Source organism: Etheostoma spectabile, unplaced genomic scaffold, assembly GCF_008692095.1.
Source record: "Etheostoma spectabile isolate EspeVRDwgs_2016 unplaced genomic scaffold, UIUC_Espe_1.0 scaffold172, whole genome shotgun sequence".
NCBI lineage: Eukaryota > Metazoa > Chordata > Actinopteri > Perciformes > Percidae > Etheostoma > Etheostoma spectabile.
The window spans coordinates 675,616-681,777 of record NW_022605573.1 but is presented as its reverse complement, the minus strand read 5'-3'; the positions used below and the strand labels follow the sequence as shown (position 1 = coordinate 681,777).

Sequence of the window (6,162 nt, the reverse complement as noted above, 5' to 3'; positions counted from 1 at the left end):
ATATATACACACACTGTGTGTTACTTTGTCCAGCCTGCCTGTCTGTTGGCCCAAATACATACACTAATACATTCATGCCTCAGCACTTCTCTTGTTTACTTCTTTACTTATACTTGAAACTAAACACTATCATCAGCATAAAAACTTTCCCCACCGCCTGCCATTAGCCCATATAGCAACTTTTTAAAAGGGAAAACCACACAACAATAGACTATTAGCCTTCCCTTGAATCCATACCTCCCTCTAGCTCTCCTTCTTTACTTACCATCATTACTTTACTGCTTAAACTTTTTGGAGCTTGTTTTCTGCCGTCATCTTTAAAAGGCCCTCAGCATTAACAAACTCGTAATAGAATAAGGGAGGGTCTGCAGAGGATTACATTAGACAACCACTACGGCTTCATGGTGCACAAGCTTGGCTGGGATCGGCTGTGGAGGGCAAAATAGCCTCGGGAAGGATCTTGTTTTGGTGGACGTGTACGTTTTAGCAACAGAAAACTCAGATTGGACAGATCAGACAGTCTAGTGAGCGGTCTGGATTTACCCTGCAGAGATCTGAGGAGCAGTTAACCAAAGTCCTCAGAAATTGACCGGAGTTTAGAATTACAACACAAAGAAATGGGAAGGTAACTTACATCTGGTAAAAAATGAGACATCCGGCAGTACTTCTGGCGGACACCGAGGCACCCCATAAACAATTGTTGGTCAATATAGACACCCTACCCCCACCCCCCCCCCCACACACACTTGACATCCTAAGAATGACTAGTGTCGTTTGTTCAACTGTGTAGCCTATTATATTCATCATTTGTTTTAATCCAAATTACAAGTGTATAAGTTGTTGTGGAATTGGTAGTGCCATGGGAGAAAAGTCTTAGAGAAGCTAATGAGAGAAAAAAGACCCAGTACTCCTGAACTGGCCACTGAAGCTGCTCGGAGCAGTTGGAAGACCAGGACTTTCCCTGTAGAAGTGGAAAAAAAAAGATAGGAGGGTGTGCAACTGAGGGGGGTGTACATGAGACGCCAGGTGTCAGTGTTAACGCCCCCTGGAGATGTTGTGGGGTTTCCAACAAAACTTCAAAGGAGGAGGGTGCCCACCTGATGACCCCGGTGATGCACCACCCTCTCACCACTCAAGGCCTGCTCTTCTACATTTTCTACTCAGCAAGGCCGATTTTCAAAGCAATGCCCCCATATATATATATATATATATATATATATATATATATATATATATATATATCATACTGTATATATTTAACAACATATTTCCACATCACATCTCAATATTACCTCGACAAATATGTACAATAATTACTTATGCACTGGTGCAATAATTTATCATTTACAAGTGCACAATCTCTTATCTATTCACTGCGGCTCCTTATATTCACACTGTACTTATTTATATTCATAATATATTCATGTTGCCACTGTACTTTATTCCTGTTCACCCTGCACTAGAATAGATTTGTACAATCCATTTGTTTTAGAAAGTCTTTTTAACCTAATCCCACTTAACTTAACGTTTTATTTCTTACCGTAGCTATATTACTTTGTTACTTTATACGCTACAATTGGCTCGCTCTTGCAACTAAATTTCCCTGAAATGTATTTAGATTCTTTTTTTTCTTTTTTGAAATCTGAAACTTTAAGTAGACTTTTTGTTGTGGAGTCATTATGTTTGTGTGTAATTGTCTCTGGGTTGCTTTTGTCCATTATGTGTACATTTGTTTAGATGGATAGAGTAATGTAGATGTAGTCCCGAGCATTGTTAGTTCCAGACATAGCTGTTGTGCATGCGCTATGATATGTAACCTTTCTCGGCAGGCTTATAATTGAACTAAATTGAATCCCAAAGCTGGTCTGGGCTGCTGTAACGGTGTATTTTGTTATTGCTTGAAAACCCACTGAGGATGGTCGTTAGCATATTAACCGCTGCTTATGTTTACCTTCATAATTAATTGAGCTCAAAGTGAAACACAGGACCGCTTATCAAAGGTTATGGCAATGCAACATCCTGTTGTTGACTTTCTGCAGCAAGCAGAGACGACTGCAGCCACCAGACACTGAAGAATGGTGCTTTACTGCTGAGAGTGAGACGGAAAGACCATCTGTACCTTTTTATTTCCCTGTCTATCTGAAGGATTGCATCCCAGGCCCCAGCCCTCGGCTACCAATGAATCCTACTTTTATTAGACTACACCTCATCTACAACGAACGGACAATAACTTTAGCATTTGCATGTTGTTGTTTATTTTTATTTTTTTGGCCATGATTTACTCTTTTCCTGAAACATTGCTTAGGCACACACACACACACACACACACACACACACACACACACACACACACACACACACACACACACACACACACCAAACACACGCAAACATACAAGCATACAACACACATACATGCACACAACACACATACATTCACACACATGCACCCTACACACGCATATATACAAGCACACATACATACACACATACAACACAGATCCAGTGGCCAGGCTAAAGTTGATTAAAAAGAGGAATTCAAATTGATCTGATGCCTTAATTACATTTTTTGGGGGGAAAATCCAACCTTTTAAGGACACCAATTTTCTTTGTGAATGAATAATGTAAATATGTAAATGTTAAAGTAAAGGCAGTTATTTCATGGATCAGGATACTATGCATCCTGATAAAGTTCCCTTGGCCTTTGGAATTAAAATAGCCATGCAAACAACCAACATACACACACACACACACACACAACAGGCATACACCCACAACACACGCACATACATACACAACACACATCAAACATACATACACGCACCCAACACACATACATGCAAACAACACACACACACACACAACAGACATACATAACACCCACCCACACATGAACACATACATACACACACATTAAACATACAGACACAACACAAACAAATGCATACACACAACAAAATACAAAACACTGCTATAATGTGAGCGACGCTATCTGGAGATCAAAGTAGTCGGCTAGCTTTTAAAACTCAAGTCAAATTTCATTGAGAGGCAGAGAGCCCGGGGAGGCTTTTGATAATCCACACTGTCTGATGAGATTCCCAACACCATGATTTATGGAAGGAGAAGTGAGATGGAAAGAAATTCTGTACCTTTTACTTCACTGTCTCCCAGAAACCTGAAGGGATTTCATCCCACGCTCCATCCCTTGGCTACAAATGAATCCTACTTTTATTAGGCTACACCTCCTCTACAAATACTTACCTTTACCTAATGTTTGCATGTCTTTTTAGATCCAAATCCCAACATATGCTCCCTCTGAAAACATAGTGGTTCTCCACTCTTTCCACTTATGGAGGATTTTCTCTTTTTCTGAAACAATTGCTTAGACACACACACACACACACACACACACACACACACACACACACACACACACACACACACATAAGCAACACATTCCCACTCCCGTATCGTAAAATATGGACGCTTGGTCAGGTGCCTTTGGCGTGTTATATGACGCTAAAAGTCTCCTTTAGCGCCAATAACACACGCCTGGTCGGTCCTTTTTGACGCTGTTGTGTTAAGGAAAAGGTTGTGTGTGGGTTTACGGTTCTGTGACATGCGGCAATAACGGGACGGTTTAAGAAGAAACGACTTTAGGAAATACGTGGGACACGAACCCCGCTCTCCTGGGTGAAAGGCCCGTGTTTGACCCAGTCGACCCCCCCCCCGACCAAACTCCCTACGCGGAATTTACAACACATACACGCACACAACACGCATATATGCACACAGCATGCACACAAAACAGCACGAACACACTCACACAACACACATAAATGCACACTACACACACAACACACATGGATACACACAACACTAACACACATTCACACATCACAAAGGTGCACACAACACACACACATACATGCACAAAACACTAACACACATGCATGCACGCAACACTCACTCACACACACACACACACTCACATAACACACATGCATGCACACAACACACACACACACACACACACACACACACACGTTGAGTGGCCAGTGTAATGTTAGCGATGCTATCTGGAGATCAAAGTAGCCGTCCAGCTTTTGAAACTCAAGAAGTCAAATTTCATCGAGAGCCTCGAGGCTTTTGGTATCCACGCTGTCTGATGAGATTCCCACCGCCATGACTCATGGAAGGAAAAGATGTAAAGGAGGCAAGGTAAAGAGAAGGTGAGGGGGGGGGGGGGTAAATGAAGAAAAGATTAATGAGGGGGAAGTAGGAGTGTACGGCTCAAGACGGAACAAAATGGAGAAAGAAGATATTCTCTCTCTGATTGATCCAACTATATTTTGCTCCTTTTTGGAATTGCTCTCCCAGCATCTTTACCGTCCGTCTCCCAGAATCACGCTCCATATCTCACCCCCCCTCCCTCCCTCCACCTGTTCATCTTGTTTAGAAGTCATCTATCAGATAACAGAGATGCGTAGCTGGAACACGACTCGTCCCTGTAATTCATCCTGCCTCTCATTCCCTTTTTCCTCCGTGATGACATCCATTTGTCAGCTGCCTCTGCGTCTTTAAAATGAATCCATTTGCTCTCTGAAGTCGCTCCCGTTTCAACGGCTTCTTCATCGCACAGAGATGCATTTTGGCAACAAATGCTGAATGATGAAACGAGAGTTGGTGTCTTGATGACTCAGTGGGTTTAACTTTATTCCCGCAACATTGCGTGTGACTCATGGTTTTCCTCAGCATGTCATCTCCTCCTGCTCCTCCTCTCTGGAACTGCTGGAATAGAAAGGGCTTTGAGAGATTGCATAAAGGCGCGCAGTCTAATATGTTTTAAGCTGCATTTTTAAAATCAAATTTGTGGGATTTACCAGTACTTTTAATTCTTTCATTCTTAAGCCTGATAGATCTTCTCCTGCTGTGCCACAGAGCTCCTTTGCCCCCCTTTGAGCATTTTTGTACATTTTTTGCAACTTTTTTAAGTTTATTGGTGATCATTTTGGCTGTGTTTTAGTAACATAGTAACAGTTTTAGTAACATTTTTGAAATCCTATGTCTTTTACTCTAATGTCTAGTGTACTCTATTGATGCATTTTGCACCCTCTGGACGCCTCCGTGCCAAATATTTACACATACAATAATAACTGCTATTAAATATTTTATTATTTTGTATCATGAATCACTTAGAGAACGTCAAACACGCTCAAATCTACCAAACAGGAGATCATGTTCAGTATTTTAACTCTTTAATTCCAGTTTAATTATTTGAATTATTTACTATTTCTTACAAAAAAGAAAAGAAATATTTTCCATATAATACAAGGAGGGGGGTGGGGCTTTGGAGGTGAGGGTTTAAATCCTGTACATGAACTGAATGTTTGGTGGTTTTGAGCAAGTTTGAAGTTTTTAAAGAGAATTATTGGAAGGACAAAAGCAGAAAAAAATATAGATTCATGATAATCTAATAGCAGTTTTGTTTGTGTTTTTACATTTTGGCCACACAGGTGTCCAGAGGGTAGTAACATTGAGCAGGGTTAGACACATAAATGAGCCCCACTGTTGTTGGATCTGACACTGCATGTCTACGGTACGAGAGCCCACTCCTATCCATTCCCCTCCACTGTTTCCGCTGCTTTCTCAACACGTTAACATCCGAAATGAACGCTCTCTGTGATGTTGTTGCTTCCTGAAGTCAGCTGTCACACATTGCAGTTATTACTTATGTGAAAAATTGTGGAAATGAATTAACAATATTTTTGTTTGTTTTTTGTTTCAGATATCGGGAAGGATTGAGCTGGAAACCAGATGACAAAAAGGTAAGTTAACTTCAAACTTTTTTGCTTTAATGTCAAATCCAAACACTCACACAAGAGCTGAACTTGTCAGAGACTGAACTCCGTCTGAACTGTGATGAAACACAAGCAGGATTTGATCAGAGCTTTTGTGTGCACGTAAGAGGCTGGAAGTCTGGGTCATCTAAAAAAAGAAAAAAGGTTTATGGAGAGGATGGATTTAATGGCTTTAACGTTGGGTAAATGAATATCTGTATATTTAGAAGGGGGAAGTGTGGAAGTATCAATTACTGAAGCAACTGATGCATTATGGGGTCATACGAGTGTCTGTCTGTCTGTCTGTCTGTCTGCCTGTCTG

The 6,162-nt window shown here is 41.0% G+C and overlaps 1 protein-coding gene across 1 annotated transcript in view; it reads left to right on the top strand.

Annotated features, from left to right (window-relative positions):
• The window catches only part of si:cabz01090165.1 (leucine-rich repeat and fibronectin type III domain-containing protein 1-like protein), a 428,959-nt gene that overhangs the window by 72,712 nt on the left and 350,085 nt on the right, over positions 1–6,162 (top strand). The window contains exon 2 of the mRNA XM_032510641.1: positions 5,789–5,828. The gene's annotated coding sequence lies outside the window, so the exon portion shown is untranslated. The remainder of the gene's footprint in view (positions 1–5,788; positions 5,829–6,162) is intronic.